Source organism: Opisthocomus hoazin, chromosome 6 (genome assembly GCF_030867145.1).
Source record: "Opisthocomus hoazin isolate bOpiHoa1 chromosome 6, bOpiHoa1.hap1, whole genome shotgun sequence".
Classification (NCBI taxonomy): Eukaryota; Metazoa; Chordata; class Aves; order Opisthocomiformes; family Opisthocomidae; genus Opisthocomus; species Opisthocomus hoazin.
Genome location: NC_134419.1, coordinates 37,245,418 through 37,267,027, shown reverse-complemented (window position 1 = coordinate 37,267,027; position 21,610 = coordinate 37,245,418).

Sequence of the window (21,610 nt, the reverse complement as noted above, 5' to 3'; positions counted from 1 at the left end):
CAGCTTTCCAGGCTAGCTCTTTCTGCCTGCAAGCTATCTGCAGACATTCGCATTTTGGGAGCAAGGTTGCAAGTTGCACCCGGAACGTACCCCCAAAGCAACGTTTGAGGTTTGAGGTGGAAAGACAAGCAAGCAGCCCCCGTGTCTGTGCGTCTGTGCGAGCAGTGCCATGGGCAGATGAGGCTGAGCAACAGCTTTCCACGCTAGCTCTTTCTGCCTGCGAGACATCTGCAGACGTTCGCATTTTCAGAGCAGGGGTGCCGGAGGCGCCCGGCACGGACCCTCAAGGCTACGTTTGCAGTTTGAGGTGACAAGACAAGCAAGCAGCCCCAGTCTCTGTGCCTCTGTGCGAGCAGTGCCATGGGCAGATGAGGCCGAGCAACAGCTTTCCAGGCTAGCTCTTTCTGCCTGCGAGCTATCTTCAGTCGTTCGCATTTTGGGAGCAGGGCTGACGGAGGAGCCCGGCACAGATCACCAAAAGCTACGTTGTATGTTTAAGGTGGCAAGACAAGCAAGCAGCCCCAGTCTCTGTGCCTCTGTGCGAGCAGTGCCATGGGCAGAAGAGGCTGAGCAACAGCTTTCCAGGCTAGCTCTTTCTGCCTGCGAGATATCTGCAGACGGTCTCATTTCAGAGCAGGGCTGCCGGAGGCGCTCGGCACGGACCCCCAAATCTACGTTGGAAGTTTGAGGTGGCAAGACAAGCAAGCAGTCCCAGTCTCTGTGCCTCTGTGCGAGCACTGCCATGGACAGATGAGGCTGAGCAACAGCTTTCCACGCTAGCTCTTTCTGCCTGCGAGCTATCTGTAGACGTTCTCATTTTGGCAGCAGGGCTACCGGAGGAGCTCGGCACAGATCACCAAAAGCTACGTTGAATATTTCAGGTGGCAAGACAAGCAAGCAGCCTCCGTGTCTGTGCCTCTGTGCGAGCAGTGCCATGTGCAGATGAGGCTGAGCAACAGCTTTCCAGGCTAGCTCTTTCTGCCTGCGAACTATCTGCACACGTTCGCATTTTCGGAGGAGACTGCCGGAGGCGCCAGGCACGGGCACCGAAAGATAGGTTTGACATTTGAGGTGGCAAGACAATCAAGCAGCCCCAGTCTGTGTGCCTCTGTGCGAGCAGTGCCATGGGCAGATGAGGCTGAGCAACAGCTTTCCAGGCTAGCTCTTTCTGCCTGTGAGCTATCTTCAGACGTTCGCATTTTGGGAGTAGGTGTCCGGAGGCGCAGGCAAGGTTTCCTAAAGATACATTTGCAGTTTGAGGTGACAAGACAAGCAAGCATCACCAGTCTCTGTGCCTCTGTGCGAGCAGTGCCATGGGCAGATGAGGCTGAGCAACAGCTTTCCAGGCTAGCTATTTCAGCCTGCGAGCTATATGTAGACGTTCGCATTTTGGGAGCAGGATTCCGGAGGCGCCCGGAAAGGATTCCCAAAGCTACGTTGGAAGATTGAGGTGACAAGACAAGCAAGCAGCCCCAATCTCTGTGCCTCTGTGTGAGCAGTGCCATGGGCAGGTGAGGCTGAGTAACAGCTTTCCAGGCTAGCTCTTTCTGCCTGCGAGCTATCTGCAGAAGTTCACGTTTTGGGAGGTGGTCTGCCGGAGGAGTCCGGCATGGATACCAAAGTTACGTTGGAATTTTGAGGTGGCAAGACAAGCAAGCAGCCCCAGTCTCTGTGCCTCTGTGCGAGCAGTGCCATGGGCAGATGAGGCTGAGCAACAGCTTTCCAGGCTAGGTTATTCTGCCTGCGAGCTATCTGCAGACGTTCGCATTTCAGAGCAGGGCTGCCGGAGGCGCCTGGCACGGACCCCCAAAGGTACGTTGGAAGTTTGAGGTGGCAAGACAATCAAGCAGCCCCAGTCTCTGTGCCTCTGTGCGAGCAGTGCCATGGGCAGATGAAACTGAGCAACAGCTTTCCTTGCTAGCTTGTCCTGGCTGTGAGGTATTTGTAGACGTTCGCATTTTGGGAGCAGGTTGCTGGAGGCGCCAGGCACGGACACCCAAAATTACGTATGAAGTTTGAGGTGGCAAGACAAGCAAGCAGCCCCAGTCTGTGTGCCTCTGTGCGAGCAGTGCCATGGGCAGATGAGGCTGAGCAACAGCTTTCCAGGCTAGATTTTTCTGGCTGTGAGGTCTTTGTAGACGTTCGCATTTTCGTAGCAGGCTGCCGGAGGCGCCAGGCACGGACACCCAAATTTACGTTGGAAGTTTGAGGTGGCAAGACAAGCAAGCAGCCCCAGTCTGTGTGCCTCTGTGCGAGCAGTGCCATGGGCAGATGAGGCTGAGCAACAGCTTTCCAGGCTAGCTCTTTCTGCCTGCGAGATATCTGCAGACGGTCTCATTTCAGAGCAGGGCTGCCGGAGGCGCAGGCAAGGATTCCTAAAGCTACATTTGCAGTTTGAGGTGACAAGACAAGCAAGCAGCCCCAGTCTCTGTGCCTCTGTGCGAGCAGTGCCATGGGCAGATGAGGCTGAGCAACAGTTTTCCAGGCTAGCTCTTTCTGCCTTCGAAATATCTGCAGACGTTCGCATTTCAGAGCTGGGTTGCCGGAGGCTCCCGGCACGGACCCTCAAGGCTACGTTTGACATTTGAGGTGGCAAGACAAGCAAGCAGCCCCAGTCTCTGTGCCTCTGTGCGAGCAGTGCCATGGGCAGATGAGGCTGAGCAACAGCTTTCCAGGCTAGCTCTTTCTGCCTGCGATCTATCTGCAGACGTTCGCATTTTGGGAGCAGGGCTGACGGAGGAGCCTGGCACGGACCCCCAAAAGATACGCTGGACGTTTAGGGTGACAAGACAAGGTAGCAGCCCCAGTCTCTGTGCCTCTGTGCGAGCAGTGCCATGGGCAGATGAGGCTGAGCAACAGCTTTCCAGGCTAGCTCTTTCTGCCTGCGAGCTATCTGTAGACGTTCTCATTTTGGCAGCAGGGCTACCGGAGGAGCTCGGCACAGATCACCAAAAGCTACGTTGAATATTTGAGGTGGCAAGACAAGCAAGCAGCCTCCGTGTCTGTGCCTCTGTGCGAGCAGTGCCATGTGCAGATGAGGCTGAGCAACAGCTTTCCAGGCTAGCTCTTTCTGCCTGCGAACTATCTGCACACGTTCGCATTTTCGGAGGAGACTGCCGGAGGCGCCAGGCACGGGCACCGAAAGATAGTTTTGACATTTGAGGTGGCAAGACAATCAAGCAGCCCCAGTCTGTGTGCCTCTGTGCGAGCAGTGCCATGGGCAGATGAGGCTGAGCAACAGCTTTCCAGGCTAGCTCTTTCTGCCTGTGAGCTATCTTCAGACGTTCGCATTTTGGGAGTAGGTGTCCGGAGGCGCAGGCAAGGATTCCTAAAGATACATTTGCAGTTTGAGGTGACAAGACAAGCAAGCAGCCCCAGTCTCTGTGCCTCTGTGCGAGCAGTGCCATGGGCAGATGAAACTGAGCAACAGCTTTCCTTGCTAGCTTGTCCTGGCTGTGAGGTCTTTGTAGACGTTCGCATTTTGGGAGCAGGTTGCTGGAGGCGCCAGGCACGGACACCCAAAATTACGTATGAAGTTTGAGGTGGCAAGACAAGCAAGCAGCCCCAGTCTGTGTGCCTCTGTGCGAGCAGTGCCATGGGCAGATGAGGCTGAGCAACAGCTTTCCAGGCTAGATTTTTCTGGCTGTGAGGTCTTTGTAGACGTTCGCATTTTCGTAGCAGGCTGCCGGAAGCGCCAGGCACGGACACCCAAATTTACGTTGGAAGTTTGAGGTGGCAAGACAAGCAAGCAGCCCCAGTCTGTGTGCCTCTGTGCGAGCAGTGCCATGGGCAGATGAGGCTGAGCAACAGCTTTCCAGGCTAGCTCTTTCTGCCTGCGAGATATCTGCAGACGGTCTCATTTCAGAGCAGGGCTGCCGGAGGCGCAGGCAAGGATTCCTAAAGCTACATTTGCAGTTTGAGGTGACAAGACAAGCAAGCAGCCCCAGTCTCTGTGCCTCTGTGCGAGCAGTGCCATGGGCAGATGAGGCTGAGCAACAGTTTTCCAGGCTAGCTCTTTCTGCCTTCGAAATATCTGCAGACGTTCGCATTTCAGAGCTGGGTTGCCGGAGGCTCCCGGCACGGACCCTCAAGGCTACGTTTGACATTTGAGGTGGCAAGACAAGCAAGCAGCCCCAGTCTCTGTGCCTCTGTGCGAGCAGTGCCATGCGCAGATGAGGCTGAGCAACAGCTTTCCAGGCTAGCTCTTTCTGCCTGCGATCTATCTGCAGACGTTCGCATGTTGGGAGCAGGGCTGATGGAGGAGCCTGGCACGGACCCCCAAAAGATACGCTGGAAGTTTAGGGTGACAAGACAAGGTAGCAGCCCCAGTCTCTGTGCCTCTGTGCGAGCAGTGCCATGGGCAGATGAGGCTGAGCAACAGGTTTCCAGGCTAGCTATTTCTGCCTGCGAGCTATATGTAGACGTTCGCATTTTGGGAGCAGGGGTGCAAGTTGCGCCCAGAATGGACCCCCAAAGCAACGTTGGAAGTTTGAGGTGGCAAGACTAGCAAGCAGCCCCAGTCTCTGTGCCTCTGTGCGAGCAGGTTCATGGGCAGACGAGGCTGAGCACCAGCTTTCAAGGCTAGCTATTTCTGCCTGCGAGCTACCTGCAGACGTTCGCATGTTGGGAGCAGGGGTGCAAGTTGCTCCCAGAATGGACCCCCAAAGCAACGTTGGAAGTTTGAGGTGGCAAGACTAGCAAGCAGCCCCAGTCTCTGTGCCTCTGTGCGGGCAGTGCCATGGGCAGATGAGGCTGAGCAACAGCTTTCCAGGCTAGCTGTTTCTGCCTGCGAGCTATCTGCAGACGTTCGCATTTTGGGAGCAGGGCTGCTGGATACGCCCGGCACGGACCCCCAAAGCTACGTTGGAAGTTTGAGATGACAAGACAAGCAAGCAGCCCCAGTCTCTGTGCCTCTGTGCGAGCAGTGCCATGGGCAGATGAGGCTGAGCAACAGCTTTCCAGGCTAGCTGTTTCTGCCTGCGAGCTATCTGCAGACGTTCGCATGTTGGGAGCAGGGCTGCCGGAATCGCCCGGCATGAAACCCCAAACATACGTTTGAAGTTTGAGGTGGTAAGACAAGCAAGCAGCCTCAGTCTCTGTGCCTCTGTGCGAGCAGTGCCATGGGCAGATGAGGCTTAGCAACAGCTTTCCAGGCTAGCTCTTTCTGCCTGCGAGCTATCTGCTGACGTTCATATTTTCACAGCAGGGCTGCTGGATACGCCCGGCACGGACACCCAAAGCTACGTTGGAAGATTGAGATAACAAGACAAGCAAGCAGCCCCAGTCTCTGTGCCTCTGTGCGAGCAGCTCCATGGGCAGATGAGGCTGAGCAACAGCTTTCCAGGCTAGCTCTTTCTGCCTGCGAGCTACCTGCAGACGTTCGCATTTTCAGAGCAGTGCTGCCGGAGACGCCCGGCATGAAACCCCAAACATACGTTTGAAGTTTGAGGTGGCAAGACAAGCAAGCAGCCCCAGTCTCTGTGCCTCTGTGCGAGCAGTGCCATGGTCAGATGAGGCTGAGCAACAGCTTTCCAGGCTAGCTCTTTCTGCCTGCGATCTATCTGCAGACGTTCGCATTTCAGAGCAGGGTTGTAGGAGGCGCTGGGCACGGACACTCAGAGCTACGTTTGACATTTGAGGTGGCAAGACAATCAAGGAGACCCAGTGTCTGTGCCTCTGTGCGAGCAGGTTCATGGGCAGACGAGGCAGAGCACCAGCTTTCAAGGCTAGCTATTTCTGCCTGCGAGCTACCTGCAGACGTTCGCATGTTGGGAGCAGGGGTGCAAGTTGCGCCCAGAATGGACCCCCAAAGCAACGTTGGAAGTTTGAGGTGGCAAGACTAGCAAGCAGCCCCAGTCTCTGTGCCTCTGTGCGGGCAGTGCCATGGGCAGATGAGGCTGAGCAACAGCTTTCCAGGCTAGCTCTTTCTGCCTGCCAGCTATCTGCAGACGTTCGCATTATCAGAGCAGGGCTGCCGGAGACGCCCGGCATGAAACCCCAAACACACGTTTGAAGTTTGAGGTGGCAAGACAAGCAAGCAGCCCCAGTCTCTGTGCCTCTGTGCGAGCAGTGCCATGGGCAGATGAGGCTGAGCAACAGCTTTCCAGGCTAGCTGTTTCTGCCTGCGAGCTATCTGCAGACGTTCGCATTTTGGGAGCGGGACTGCTGGATACGCCCGGCACAGACCCCCAAAGCTACGTTGGAAGTTTGAGATGACAAGACAAGCAAGCAGCCCCAGTCTCTGTGCCTCTGTGCGAGCAGTGCCATGGGCAGATGAGGCTGAGCAACAGCTTTCCAGGCTAGCTCTTTCTGCCTGCGAGCTATCTGCAGACGTTCGCATGTTGGGAGCAGGGCTGCCGGAAACGCCCGGCATGAAACCCCAAAAATACGTTTGAAGTTTGAGGTGGTAAGACAAGTAGGCAGCACCAGTCTCTGTGCCTCTGTGCGAGCAGTGCCATGGGCAGATGAGGCTGAGCAACAGCTTTCCAGGCTAGCTCTTTCTGCCTGCGAGCTATCTTCAGACGTTTGCATTTTGGGAGCAGGACTGACGGAGGAGCCCGGCACAGATCACAAAAAGCTGCGTTGGAATTTTGAGGTGGCAAGAGAAGCAAGCTGCCCCTGTCTCTGTGCCTCTGTGCGAGCAGTGCCATGGGCAGAAGAGGCTGAGCAACAGCTTTCCACGCTAGCTCTTTCTGCCTTCGAGATATCTGCAGACGTTCGCATTTTCAGAGCAGGAGTGCCGAAGGCGCCCGGCACGGACCCTCAAGGCTACGTTTGCAGTTTGAGGTGACAAGACAAGCAAGCAGCCCCAGTCTCTGTGCCTCTGTGCGAGCAGTGCCATGGGCAGATGAGGCCGAGCAACAGCTTTCCAGGCTAGCACTTTCTGCCTGCGAGCTACCTGCAGACGTTCGCATGTTGGGAGCAGGGCTGCCGGAGACGCCCGGCATGAAACCCCAAACATACGTTTGAAGTTTGAGGTGGTAAGACAAGCAAGCAGCACCAGTCTCTGTGCTTCTGTGCGAGCAGTGCCATGGGCAGATGAGGCTGAGCAACAGCTTTCCAGGCTAGCTCTTTATGGCTGTTAGGTCTTTGTAGACGTTCGCATTTTGGGAGCAGGGCTGCCAAAGTCGTCAGGCACGGATTCCAAAAGCTACGTTGGAAGTTTGAGGTGCAAGACAAGCAAGCAGCCCCCGTCTCTGTGCCTCTGTGCGAGCAGTGCCATGGGCAGATGAGGCTGAGCAACAGCTTTCCAGGCTAGCTCTTTCTGCCTGCAAGCTATCTGCAGACATTCGCATTTTGGGAGCAAGGTTGCAAGTTGCACCCGGAACGTACCCCCAAAGCAACGTTTGAGGTTTGAGGTGGAAAGACAAGCAAGCAGCCCCCGTGTCTGTGCGTCTGTGCGAGCAGTGCCATGGGCAGATGAGGCTGAGCAACAGCTTTCCACGCTAGCTCTTTCTGCCTGTGAGCTATCTTCAGACGTTCGCATTTTGGGAGTAGGTGTCCGGAGGCGCAGGCAAGGATTCCTAAAGATACATTTGCAGTTTGAGGTGACAAGACAAGCAAGCAGCCCCAGTCTCTGTGCCTCTGTGCGAGCAGTGCCATGGGCAGATGAAACTGAGCAACAGCTTTCCTTGCTAGCTTGTCCTGGCTGTGAGGTCTTTGTAGACGTTCGCATTTTGGGAGCAGGTTGCTGGAGGCGCCAGGCACGGACACCCAAAATTACGTATGAAGTTTGAGGTGGCAAGACAAGCAAGCAGCCCCAGTCTGTGTGCCTCTGTGCGAGCAGTGCCATGGGCAGATGAGGCTGAGCAACAGCTTTCCAGGCTAGATTTTTCTGGCTGTGAGGTCTTTGTAGACGTTCGCATTTTCGTAGCAGGCTGCCGGAAGCGCCAGGCACGGACACCCAAATTTACGTTGGAAGTTTGAGGTGGCAAGACAAGCAAGCAGCCCCAGTCTGTGTGCCTCTGTGCGAGCAGTGCCATGGGCAGATGAGGCTGAGCAACAGCTTTCCAGGCTAGCTCTTTCTGCCTGCGAGATATCTGCAGACGGTCTCATTTCAGAGCAGGGCTGCCGGAGGCGCAGGCAAGGATTCCTAAAGCTACATTTGCAGTTTGAGGTGACAAGACAAGCAAGCAGCCCCAGTCTCTGTGCCTCTGTGCGAGCAGTGCCATGGGCAGATGAGGCTGAGCAACAGTTTTCCAGGCTAGCTCTTTCTGCCTTCGAAATATCTGCAGACGTTCGCATTTCAGAGCTGGGTTGCCGGAGGCTCCCGGCACGGACCCTCAAGGCTACGTTTGACATTTGAGGTGGCAAGACAAGCAAGCAGCCCCAGTCTCTGTGCCTCTGTGCGAGCAGTGCCATGCGCAGATGAGGCTGAGCAACAGCTTTCCAGGCTAGCTCTTTCTGCCTGCGATCTATCTGCAGACGTTCGCATGTTGGGAGCAGGGCTGATGGAGGAGCCTGGCACGGACCCCCAAAAGATACGCTGGACGTTTAGGGTGACAAGACAAGGTAGCAGCCCCAGTCTCTGTGCCTCTGTGCGAGCAGTGCCATGGGCAGATGAGGCTGAGCAACAGGTTTCCAGGCTAGCTATTTCTGCCTGCGAGCTATATGTAGACGTTCGCATTTTGGGAGCAGGGGTGCAAGTTGCGCCCAGAATGGACCCCCAAAGCAACGTTGGAAGTTTGAGGTGGCAAGACTAGCAAGCAGCCCCAGTCTCTGTGCCTCTGTGCGAGCAGGTTCATGGGCAGACGAGGCTGAGCACCAGCTTTCAAGGCTAGCTATTTCTGCCTGCGAGCTACCTGCAGACGTTCGCATGTTGGGAGCAGGGGTGCAAGTTGCTCCCAGAATGGACCCCCAAAGCAACGTTGGAAGTTTGAGGTGGCAAGACTAGCAAGCAGCCCCAGTCTCTGTGCCTCTGTGCGGGCAGTGCCATGGGCAGATGAGGCTGAGCAACAGCTTTCCAGGCTAGCTGTTTCTGCCTGCGAGCTATCTGCAGACGTTCGCATTTTGGGAGCAGGGCTGCTGGATACGCCCGGCACGGACCCCCAAAGCTACGTTGGAAGTTTGAGATGACAAGACAAGCAAGCAGCCCCAGTCTCTGTGCCTCTGTGCGAGCAGTGCCATGGGCAGATGAGGCTGAGCAACAGCTTTCCAGGCTAGCTGTTTCTGCCTGCGAGCTATCTGCAGACGTTCGCATGTTGGGAGCAGGGCTGCCGGAATCGCCCGGCATGAAACCCCAAACATACGTTTGAAGTTTGAGGTGGTAAGACAAGCAAGCAGCCTCAGTCTCTGTGCCTCTGTGCGAGCAGTGCCATGGGCAGATGAGGCTTAGCAACAGCTTTCCAGGCTAGCTCTTTCTGCCTGCGAGCTATCTGCTGACGTTCATATTTTCACAGCAGGGCTGCTGGATACGCCCGGCACGGACACCCAAAGCTACGTTGGAAGATTGAGATAACAAGACAAGCAAGCAGCCCCAGTCTCTGTGCCTCTGTGCGAGCAGCTCCATGGGCAGATGAGGCTAAGCAACAGCTTTCCAGGCTAGCTCTTTCTGCCTGCGAGCTACCTGCAGACGTTCGCATTTTCAGAGCAGTGCTGCCGGAGACGCCCGGCATGAAACCCCAAACATACGTTTGAAGTTTGAGGTGGCAAGACAAGCAAGCAGCCCCAGTCTCTGTGCCTCTGTGCGAGCAGTGCCATGGTCAGATGAGGCTGAGCAACAGCTTTCCAGGCTAGCTCTTTCTGCCTGCGATCTATCTGCAGACGTTCGCATTTCAGAGCAGGGTTGTAGGAGGCGCTGGGCACGGACACTCAGAGCTACGTTTGACATTTGAGGTGGCAAGACAATCAAGGAGACCCAGTGTCTGTGCCTCTGTGCGAGCAGGTTCATGGGCAGACGAGGCAGAGCACCAGCTTTCAAGGCTAGCTATTTCTGCCTGCGAGCTACCTGCAGACGTTCGCATGTTGGGAGCAGGGGTGCAAGTTGCGCCCAGAATGGACCCCCAAAGCAACGTTGGAAGTTTGAGGTGGCAAGACTAGCAAGCAGCCCCAGTCTCTGTGCCTCTGTGCGGGCAGTGCCATGGGCAGATGAGGCTGAGCAACAGCTTTCCAGGCTAGCTCTTTCTGCCTGCCAGCTATCTGCAGACGTTCGCATTATCAGAGCAGGGCTGCCGGAGACGCCCGGCATGAAACCCCAAACACACGTTTGAAGTTTGAGGTGGCAAGACAAGCAAGCAGCCCCAGTCTCTGTGCCTCTGTGCGAGCAGTGCCATGGGCAGATGAGGCTGAGCAACAGCTTTCCAGGCTAGCTGTTTCTGCCTGCGAGCTATCTGCAGACGTTCGCATTTTGGGAGCGGGACTGCTGGATACGCCCGGCACAGACCCCCAAAGCTACGTTGGAAGTTTGAGATGACAAGACAAGCAAGCAGCCCCAGTCTCTGTGCCTCTGTGCGAGCAGTGCCATGGGCAGATGAGGCTGAGCAACAGCTTTCCAGGCTAGCTCTTTCTGCCTGCGAGCTATCTGCAGACGTTCGCATGTTGGGAGCAGGGCTGCCGGAAACGCCCGGCATGAAACCCCAAAAATACGTTTGAAGTTTGAGGTGGTAAGACAAGTAGGCAGCACCAGTCTCTGTGCCTCTGTGCGAGCAGTGCCATGGGCAGATGAGGCTGAGCAACAGCTTTCCAGGCTAGCTCTTTCTGCCTGCGAGCTATCTTCAGACGTTTGCATTTTGGGAGCAGGACTGACGGAGGAGCCCGGCACAGATCACAAAAAGCTGCGTTGGAATTTTGAGGTGGCAAGAGAAGCAAGCTGCCCCTGTCTCTGTGCCTCTGTGCGAGCAGTGCCATGGGCAGAAGAGGCTGAGCAACAGCTTTCCACGCTAGCTCTTTCTGCCTTCGAGATATCTGCAGACGTTCGCATTTTCAGAGCAGGAGTGCCGAAGGCGCCCGGCACGGACCCTCAAGGCTACGTTTGCAGTTTGAGGTGACAAGACAAGCAAGCAGCCCCAGTCTCTGTGCCTCTGTGCGAGCAGTGCCATGGGCAGATGAGGCCGAGCAACAGCTTTCCAGGCTAGCACTTTCTGCCTGCGAGCTACCTGCAGACGTTCGCATGTTGGGAGCAGGGCTGCCGGAGACGCCCGGCATGAAACCCCAAACATACGTTTGAAGTTTGAGGTGGTAAGACAAGCAAGCAGCACCAGTCTCTGTGCTTCTGTGCGAGCAGTGCCATGGGCAGATGAGGCTGAGCAACAGCTTTCCAGGCTAGCTCTTTATGGCTGTTAGGTCTTTGTAGACGTTCGCATTTTGGGAGCAGGGCTGCCAAAGTCGTCAGGCACGGATTCCAAAAGCTACGTTGGAAGTTTGAGGTGCAAGACAAGCAAGCAGCCCCCGTCTCTGTGCCTCTGTGCGAGCAGTGCCATGGGCAGATGAGGCTGAGCAACAGCTTTCCAGGCTAGCTCTTTCTGCCTGCAAGCTATCTGCAGACATTCGCATTTTGGGAGCAAGGTTGCAAGTTGCACCCGGAACGTACCCCCAAAGCAACGTTTGAGGTTTGAGGTGGAAAGACAAGCAAGCAGCCCCCGTGTCTGTGCGTCTGTGCGAGCAGTGCCATGGGCAGATGAGGCTGAGCAACAGCTTTCCACGCTAGCTCTTTCTGCCTGCGAGACATCTGCAGACGTTCGCATTTTCAGAGCAGGGGTGCCGGAGGCGCCCGGCACGGACCCTCAAGGCTACGTTTGCAGTTTGAGGTGACAAGACAAGCAAGCAGCCCCAGTCTCTGTGCCTCTGTGCGAGCAGTGCCATGGGCAGATGAGGCCGAGCAACAGCTTTCCAGGCTAGCTCTTTCTGCCTGCGAGCTATCTTCAGTCGTTCGCATTTTGGGAGCAGGGCTGACGGAGGAGCCCGGCACAGATCACCAAAAGCTACGTTGTATGTTTAAGGTGGCAAGACAAGCAAGCAGCCCCAGTCTCTGTGCCTCTGTGCGAGCAGTGCCATGGGAAGATGAGGCTGAGCAACAGCTTTCCAGGCTAGCTCTTTCTGCCTGCGAGATATCTGCAGACGGTCTCATTTCAGAGCAGGGCTGCCGGAGGCGCTCGGCACGGACCCCCAAAGCTACGTTGGAAGTTTGAGGTGGCAAGACAAGCAAGCAGCCCCAGTCTCTGTGCCTCTGTGCGAGCACTGCCATGGGCAGATGAGGCTGAGCAACAGCTTTCCACGCTAGCTCTTTCTGCCTGCGAGCTATCTGTAGACGTTCGCATTTTGGCAGCAGGGCTACCGGAGGAGCTCGGCACAGATCACCAAAAGCTACGTTGAATATTTGAGGTGGCAAGACAAGCAAGCAGCCCCCGTGTCTGTGCCTCTGTGCGAGAAGTGCCATGGGCAGATGAGGCTGAGCAACAGCTTTCCAGGCTAGCTGTTTCTGCCTGCGAGCTATCTGCAGACGTTCGCATTTCAGAGCAGGGCTGCCGGAGGCGCCTGGCACGGACCCCCAAATGTACGTTGGAGGTTTGAGGTGGCAAGACAAGCAAACAGCCCCAGTCTCTGTGCCTCTGTGCGAGCAGTGCCATGGGAGATGAGGCTGAGCAACAGCTTTCCAGGCTAGCTCTTTCTGCCTGCGAACTATCTGCAGACGTTTGCATTTTCGTAGCAGGCTTCCGGAGGCGCCAAGCACGGACACCGAAATATACGTTTGACATTTGAGGTGGCAAGACAATTAAGCAGCCCCAGTCTCCGTGCCTCTGTGCGAGCAGTGCCATGGGCAGATGAGGCTGAGCAACAGCTTTCCTTGCTAGCTTGTCCTGGCTGTGAGGTCTTTGTAGACGTTCGCATTTTGGAAGCAGGTTGCTGGAGGTGCCAGGCACGGACACCCAAATTTACGTATGAAGTTTGAGGTGGCAAGACAAGCAAGCAGCCCCCGTGTCTGTGCCTCTGTGCGAGCAGTGCCATGGGCAGATGAGGCCGAGCAACAGCTTTCCAGGCTAGCTCTTTCTGCCTGCGAGCTATCTTCAGTCGTTCGCATTTTGGGAGCATGGCTGATGGAGGAGCCCGGCACAGATCACAAAAAGCTACGTTGTATGTTTGAGGTGGCAAGACAAGCAAGCAGCCGCAGTCTCTGTGCCTCTGTGCGAGCAGTGCCATGGGCAGAAGAGGCTGAGCAACAGCTGTCTAGGCTAGCTCTTTCTGCCTGCGAGATATCTGCAGACGGTCTCATTTCAGAGCAGGGCTGTCGGAGGCGCTCGGCACGGACCGCCAAAGCTACGTTGGAAGTTTGAGGTGGCAAGACAAGCAAGCAGTCTTAGTCTCTGTGCCTCTGTGCGAGCACTGCCATGGGCAGATGAGGCTGAGCAACAGCTTTCCACGCTAGCTCTTTCTGCCTGCGAGCTATCTGTAGACGTTCGCATTTTGGGAGCAGGCTACCGGAGGAGCTCGGCACAGATCACCAAAAGCTACGTTGAATGTTTCAGGTGGCAAGACAAGCAAGCAGCCCCCGTGTCTGTGCCTCTGTGCGAGAAGTGCCATGTGCAGATGAGGCTGAGCAACAGCTTTCCAGGCTAGCTCTTTCTGCCTGCGAACTATTTGCACACGTTCGCATTTTCGGAGGAGACTGCCGGAGGCGCCAGGCACGGGCACCGAAAGATACGTTTGACATCTGAGGTGGCAAGACAATCAAGCAGCCCCAGTCTGTGTGCCTCTGAGCGAGCAGTTCCATGGGCAGATGAGGCTGAGCAACAGCTTTCCAGGCTAGCTCTTTATGGCTGTGAGGTCTTTGTAGACGTTCGCATTTTGGGAGCAGGGCTGCCAAAGTCGTCAGGCACGGACACCAAAAGCTACGTTGGAAGTTTGAGGTGCAAGACAAGCAAGCAGCCCCCGTCTCTGTGCCTCTGTGCGAGCAGTGCCATGGGCAGATGAGGCTGAGCAACAGCTTTCCAGGCTAGCTCTTTCTGCCTGCAAGCTATCTGCAGACATTCGCATTTTGGGAGCAAGGTTGCAAGTTGCGCCCGGAACGTACCCCCAAAGCAACGTTTGAGGTTTGAGGTGGCAAGACAAGCAAGCAGCCCCCGTGTCTGTGCCTCTGTGCGAGCAGTGCCATGGGCAGATGAGGCTGAGCAACAGCTTTCCACGCTAGCTCTTTCTGCCTGCGAGATATCTGCAGACGTTCGCATTTTCAGAGTAGGGGTGCCGGAGGCGCCCGGCACGGACCCTCAAGGCTACGTTTGCAGTTTGAGGTGACAAGACAAGCAAGCAGCCCCAGTCTCTGTGCCTCTGTGCGAGCAGTGCCATGGGCAGATGAGGCCGAGCAACAGCTTTCCAGGCTAGCTCTTTCTGCCTGCGAGCTATCTTCAGACGTTTGCATTTTGGGAGCATGGCTGATGGAGGAGCCTGGCACAGATCACAAAAAGCTACGTTGTATGTTTGAGGTGGCAAGACAAGCAAGCAGCCCCAGTCTCTGTGCCTCTGTGCGAGCAGTGCCATGGGCAGAAGAGGCTGAGCAACAGCTGTCCAGGCTAGCTCTTTCTGCCTGCGAGATATCTGCAGACGGTCTCATTTCAGAGCAGGGCTGTCGGAGGCGCTCGGCACGGACCGCCAAATCTACGTTGGAAGTTTGAGGTGGCAAGACAAGCAAGCAGTCCCAGTCTCTGTGCCTCTGTGCGAGCAGTGCCATGGGCAGATGAGGCTGAGCAACAGCTTTCCACGCTAGCTCTTTCTGCCTGCGAGCTATCTGCAGACGTTCGCATTTTAGAGAGCAGGGCTGCCGGAGGCGCCCGGCACGGACACCCGAATTTACGTATGAAGTTTGAGGTGGCAAGACAAGCAAGCAGCCCCAGTCTCTGTGCCTCTGTGCGAGCAGTGCCATGGGCAGATGAGGCTGAGCAACAGCTTTCCAGGCTAGCTCTTTCTGCCTGCGAGCTATCGGCAGACGTTCGCATTTTCGTAGCAGGCTGCCTAAGGCACCAGGCACGGACACCGAAAGATACGTTTGACATTTGAGGTGGCAAGACAATCAAGCAGCCCCAGTCTGTGTGCCTCTATGCGAGCAGTGCCATGGGCAGATGAGGCTGAGCATCAGCTTTCCAGGCTAGCTCTTTCTGCCTGCGAGCTATCTGCAGACGTTCGCATTTTGGGAGAAGTCCTTCCAAAGGCACGAGGCACGGACACCAAAAGATATGTTTGAAGTTTGAGGTGGCAAGACAAGCAAGCAGCCGCAGTCTCTGTGCCTCTGTGCGAGCAGTGCCATGGGCAGATGAGGCTGAGCAACAGCTTTCCAGGCTAGCTCTTTCTGCCTGCGAGCTATCTGCAGAAGTTCACGTTTTGGGAGTTGGTCTGCCGGAGGTGTCCGGCATGGATACCAAAGTTATGTTGGAATTTTGAGGTGGCAAGACAAGCAAGTAGCCCCAGTCTCTGTGCCTCTGTGCGAGCAGTGCCATGGGCAGATGAGGCTGAGCAACAGCTTTCCAGGCTAGCTCTTTCTGGCTGTGATCTGTCTGCAGACGTTCGCATTTTGGGAGCAGGGTTGCCGGAGGAGCCCGGCACGGATCCCCAAAAGTTAAGTTGGACTTTGAAGGTGGCAAGACAAGGTAGCAGTCCCAGTCTCTGTGCCTCTGTGCGAGCAGTGCCATGAGCAGAGGAGGCTGAGCAACAGCTTTCCAGGCTAGCTCTTTCTGCCTGCGAGCTATGTGCAGACGTTCGCATTTTGGGAGCAGGGTAGCCGGAGGAGCCCGGCACGGACCCCCAAAAGCTTCGTTGGACGTTGAAGGTGGCAAGACAAGGTAGCTGTCCCAGTCTCTTTGTCTCTGTGCGAGCAGTGCCATGAGCAGAGGAGGCTGAGCAACAGCTTTCCGGGCTAGATTTTCCTGGCTGTGAGGTCTTTGTAGACGTTCGCATTTTGGGAGCAGGCTGCCGGAGGCGCCAAGCACGGACACCCAAATTTACGTATGAAGTTTGAGGTGGCAAGACAAGCACGCAGCCCCAGTCTCTGTGCCTCTGTGCGAACAGTGCCATGGGCAGATGAGGCTGAGCAACAGCTTTCCAGGCTAGCTCTTTCTGCCTGCGAGCTATCTGCAGACGTTCGCATTTTGAGAGCAGGGCTGCCGGAGGAGCCCGGCACGGATCCCCAAAAGTTAGGTTTGAATTTTGAGGTGGCAAGACAAGCACGCAGCCCCAGTGTCTCTGCCTCTGTGCGAGCAGTGCCATGGGCAGATGAGGCTGAGCAACAGCTGTCCAGGCTAGATCTTTCTGCCTGCGAGCTATCTGCAGACGTTCGCATTTCAGAGCAGGGCTGCCGGAGGCGCCCGGCACGGACACCCGAATTTACGTATGAAGTTTGAGGTGGCAAGACAAGCAAGCAGCCCCAGTCTCTGTGCCTCTGTGCGAGCAGTGCCATGGGCAGATGAGGCTGAGCAACAGCTTTCCAGGCTAGCTCGTTCTGCCTGCGAGCTATCGGCAGACATTCGCATTTTCGTAGCAGGCTGCCGGAGGCACCAGGCACGGACACCGAAAGATACGTTTGACATTTGAGGTGGCAAGACAATCAAGCAGCCCCAGTCTGTGTGCCTCTATGCGAGCAGTGCCATGGGCAGATGAGGCTGAGCATCAGCTTTCCAGGCTAGCTATTTCTGCCTGCGAGCTATCTGCAGACGTTCGCATTTTGGGAGAAGTCCTTCCAAAGGCACCAGGCACGGACACCAAAAGCTATGTTTGAAGTTTGAGGTGGCAAGACAAGCAAGCAGCCGCAGTCTCTTTGTCTCTGTGCGAGCAGTGCCATGAACAGAGGAGGCTGAGCAACAGCTTTCCGGGCTAGCTTTTCCTGGCTGTGAGGTCTTTGTAGACGTTCGCATTTTGGGAGCAGGCTTCCGGAGGCGCCAGGCACGGACACCCAAAGCTACTTTGGAAGTTTGAGATGGCAAGACAAGCAAGCAGCCGCAGTCTCTGTGCCTCTGTGCGAGCAGTGCCATGGGCAGATGAGGCTGAGCAACAGCTTTCCAGGCTAGCTCTTTCTGCCTGCGAGCTATCTGCAGAAGTTCACGTTTTGGGAGTTGGTCTGCCGGAGGAGTCCGGAATGGATACCAAAGTTATGTTGGAATTTTGAGGTGGCAAGACAAGCAAGAAGCCGCAGTCTCTGTGCCTCTGTGCGAGCAGTGCCATGGGCAGATGAGGCTGAGCATCAGCTTTCCAGGCTAGCTCTTTCTGCCTGCGAGCTATCTGCAGACGTTCGCATTTTGGGAGCAGGGCTGCCTGAGGAGCTCGGCATGGATCCCCAAAGCTACATTTGAAGTTTAAGGTGGCAAGACAAGCAAGTAGCCCCAGTCTCTGTGCCTCTGTGCGAGCAGTGCCATGGGCAGATGAGGCTGAGCAACAGCTTTCCAGGCTAGCTCTTTCTGCCTGTGATCTGTCTGCAGACGTTCGCATTTTGGGAGCAGGGCTGACGGAGGAGCCCGGCACGGATCCACAAAAGCTACGTTGGACTTTGAAGGTGGCAAGACAAGCAAGCAGTCCCAGTCTCTGTGCCTCTGTGCGAGCAGTGCCATGAGCAGAGGAGGCTGAGCAACAGCTTTCCAGGCTAGCTCTTTCTGCCTGCGAGCTATCTGCAGACGTTCGCATTTTAGAGAGCAGGGCTGCCGGAGGAGCCCGGCACGGATCCCCAAAAGTTAGGTTTGAATTTTGAGGTGGCAAGACAAGCACGCATCCCCAGTGTCTCTGCCTCTGTGCGAGCAGTGCCATGGGCAGATGAGGCTGAGCAACAGCTGTCCAGGCTAGATCTTTCTGCCTGCGAGCTATCTGCAGACGTTCGCATTTCAGAGCAGGGCTGCCGGAGGCGCCCGGCACGGACACCCAAATTTACGTATGAAGTTTGAGGTGGCAAGACAAGCAAGCAGCCCCAGTCTCTGTGCCTCTGTGCGAGCAGTGCCATGGGCAGATGAGGCTGAGCAACAGCTTTCCAGGCTAGCTCTTTCTGCCTGCGAGCTTTCGGCAGACGTTCGCATTTTCGTAGCAGGCTGCCGGAGGCACCAGGCACGGACACCGAAAGATACGTTTGACATTTGAGGTGGCAAGACAATCAAGCAGCCCCAGTCTGTGTGCCTCTGTGCGAGCAGTACCATGGGCAGATGAGGCTGAGCAACAGCTTTCCGGGCTAGCTTTTCCTGGCTGTGAGGTCTTTGTATACGTTCGCATTTTGGGAGCAGGCTGCCGGATGCGCCAGCCACGGACACCCAAATTTACGTATGAAGTTTGAGGTGGCAAGACAAGCAAGCAGCCCCAGTCTCTGTGCCTCTGTGCGAGCAGTGGCATGGGCAGATGAGGCTGAGCAACAGCTTTCCAGGCTAGCTCTTTCTGGCTGTGAGGTCTTTGTAGACGTTCGCGTTTTAAAAGCAGGGCTGCCAAAGGCGCCGGGCACGGACACCCAAAGCTACGTTTGAAGTTTGAGGTGGCAAGAAAAGCAAGCAGCCCCAGTCTCTGTGCCTCTGTGCGAGCAGTGCCATGGACAGATGAGGCTGAGCAACAGATTTCCAGGCTGGCTATTTCTGCCTGCGAGCTATCTGCAGACGTTCGCATTTTGGGAGCAGGGCTGCCAGAGGAGCTCGGCACAGATCACCAAAAGCTACGTTGGAAGTTTAAGGTGGCAAGACAAGCAAGCAGCCCCAGTCTCTGTGCCTCTGTGCGAGCAGTGCCATGGGCAGATGAGGCTGAGCAACAGCTTTCCAGGATAGCTCTTTCTGCCTGCGAGCTATCTGCAGAAGTTCACGTTTTGGGAGCAGGCTTCCGGAGTCGCCCGGAACGGATTCCGAAAGATACGTTGGAAGTTTGAGGTGGCAAGACAAGCAAGCAGCCCCAGTCTCTGTGCCTCTGTGCGAGCAGTGCCATGGGCAGATGAGGCTGAGCATCAGCTTTCCAGGCTAGCTCTTTCTGCCTGCGAGCTATCTGCAGACGTTCGCATTTTGGGAGAAGGCCTGCCAAAGGCACCAGGCACGGACACCAAAAGCTATGTTGGAAGTTTGAGGTGGCAAGACAAGCAAGCAGCCCCAGTCTCTGTGCCTCTGTGCGAGCAGTGCCATGGGCAGATGAGGCTGAGCAACAGCTTTCCAGGCTAGCTCTTTCTGCCTGTGATCTGTCTGCAGACGTTCGCATTTTGGGAGCAGGGCTGACGGAGGAGCCCGGCACGGACCCCCAAAAGCTACGTTGAACGTTGAAGGTGGCAAGACAAGGTAGCAGTCCCAGTCTCTGTGCCTCTGTGCGAGCAGTGCCATGAGCAGAGGAGGCTGAGCAACAGCTTTCCGGGCTAGCTTTTCCTGGCTGTGAGGTCTTTGTAGACGTTCGCATTTTGGGAGCAGGCTTCCGGAGGCGCCAGGCACGGACACCCAAATTTACGTATGAAGTTTGAGGTGGCAAGACAAGCACGCAGCCCCAGTCTCTGTGCCTCTGTGCGAGCAGTGCCATGGGCAGATGAGGCTGAGCAACAGCTTTCCAGGCTAGCTCTTTCTCCCTGCGAGCTATCTGCAGAAGTTCACGTTTTGGGAGTTGCTCTGCCGGAGGAGTCCGGCATGGATACCAAAGTTATGTTGGAATTTTGAGTTGGCAAGACAAGCAAGCAGCCCCAGTCTCTGTGCCTCTGTTCGAGCAGTGCCATGGGCAGATGAGGCTGAGCAACAGCTTTCCAGGCTAGCTCTTTCTGCCTGCGAGCGATCTGCAGACGTTCGCATTTTGGGAGCAGGGCTGCCGGAGGAGCCCGGCACGGATCCCCAAAAGTTAGGTTTGAATTTTGAGGTGGCAAGACAAGCACGCATCCCCAGTGTCTCTGCCTCTGTGCGAGCAGTGCCATGGGCAGATGAGGCTGAGCAACAGCTGTCCAGGCTAGATCTTTCTGCCTGCGAGCTATCTGCAGACGTTCGCATTTCAGAGCAGGGCTGCCGGAGGCGCCCGGCACGGACACCCAAATTTACGTATGAAGTTTGAGGTGGCAAGACAAGCAAGCAGCCCCAGTCTCTGTGCCTCTGTGCGAGCAGTGCCATGGGCAGATGAGGCTGAGCAACAGCTTTCCAGGCTAGCTCTTGCTGCCTGCGAGCTATCGGCAGACGTTCGCATTTTCGTAGCAGGCTGCCAGAGGCACCAGGCACGGACACCGAAAGATACGTTTGACATTTGAGGTGGCAAGACAATCAAGCAGCCCCAGTCTGTGTGCCTCTGTGCGAGCAGTACCATGGGCAGATGATGCTGAGCAACAGCTTTCCGGGCTAGCTTTTCCTGGCTGTGAGGTCTTTGTAGACGTTCGCATTTTGGGAGCAGGCTGCCGGATGCGCCAGCCACGGACACCCAAATTTACGTATGAAGTTTGAGGTGGCAAGACAAGCAAGCAGCCCCAGTCTCTGTGCCTCTGTGCGAGCAGTGCCATGGGCAGATGAGGCTGAGCAACAGCTTTCCAGGCTAGCTCTTTCTGGCTGTGAGGTCTTTGTAGACGTTCGCATTTTGGAAGCAGGGCTGCCGCAGGCGCCGGACACGGACACCCAAAGCTACGTTTGAAGTTTGAGGTGGCAAGACAAGCAAGCAGCCGCAGTCTCTGTGCTTCTGTGCGAGCAGTGCCATGGACAGATGAGGCTGAGCAACAGATTTCCAGGCTGGCTATTTCTGCCTGCGAGCTATCTGCAGACGTTCGCATTTTGGGAGCAGGGCTGCCAGAGGAGCTCGGCACAGATCACCAAAAGCTACGTTGGAAGTTTAAGGTGGCAAGACAAGCAAGCAGCCCCAGTCTCTGTGCCTCTGTGCGAGCAGTGCCATGGGCAGATGAGGCTGAGCAACAGCTGTCCAGGCTAGCTCTTTCTCCCTGCGAGCTATCTGCAGACATTCGCATTTTGGGAGCAGGCTTCCGGAGTCGCCCGGACCGGATTCCGAAAGATACGTTGGAAGTTTGAGGTGGCAAGACAAGCAAGCAGCCCCAGTCTCTGTGCCTCTGTGCCAGCAGTGCCATGGGCAGATGAGGCTGAGCAACAGCTTTCCAGGCCAGCTCTTTCTGCCTGCGAGCTATCTGCAGACGTTCGCATTTTGGGAGAAGGCCTGCCAAAGGCACCAGGCACGGACACCAAAAGCTATGTTGGAAGTTTGAGGTGGCAAGACAAGCAAGCAGCCCCAGTCTGTGTGCCTCTGTGCGAGCAGTTCCATGGGCAGATGAGGCTGAGCAACAGCTTTCCAGGCTAGCTCTTTCTGCCTGTGATCTGTCTGCAGACGTTCGCATTTTGTGAGCAGGGCTGACGGAGGAGACCGGCACGGACCCCCAAAAGCTACGTTGGACGTTGAAGGTGGCAAGACAAGGTAGCAGTCCCAGTCTCTGTGCCTCTGTGCGAGCAGTGCCATGAGCAGAGGAGGCTGAGCAACAGCTTTCCGGGCTAGCTTTTCCTGGCTGTGAGGTCTTTGTAGACGTTCGCATTTTGGGAGCAGGCTTCCGGAGGCGCCAGGCACGGACACCCAAAGCTACGTATGAAGTTTGAGGTGGCAAGACAAGCACGCAGCCCCAGTCTCTGTGCCTCTATGCGAGCAGTGCCATGGGCAGATGAGGCTGAGCAACAGCTTTCCAGGCTAGCTCTTTCTCCCTGCGAGCTATCTGCAGAAGTTCACGTTTTGGGAG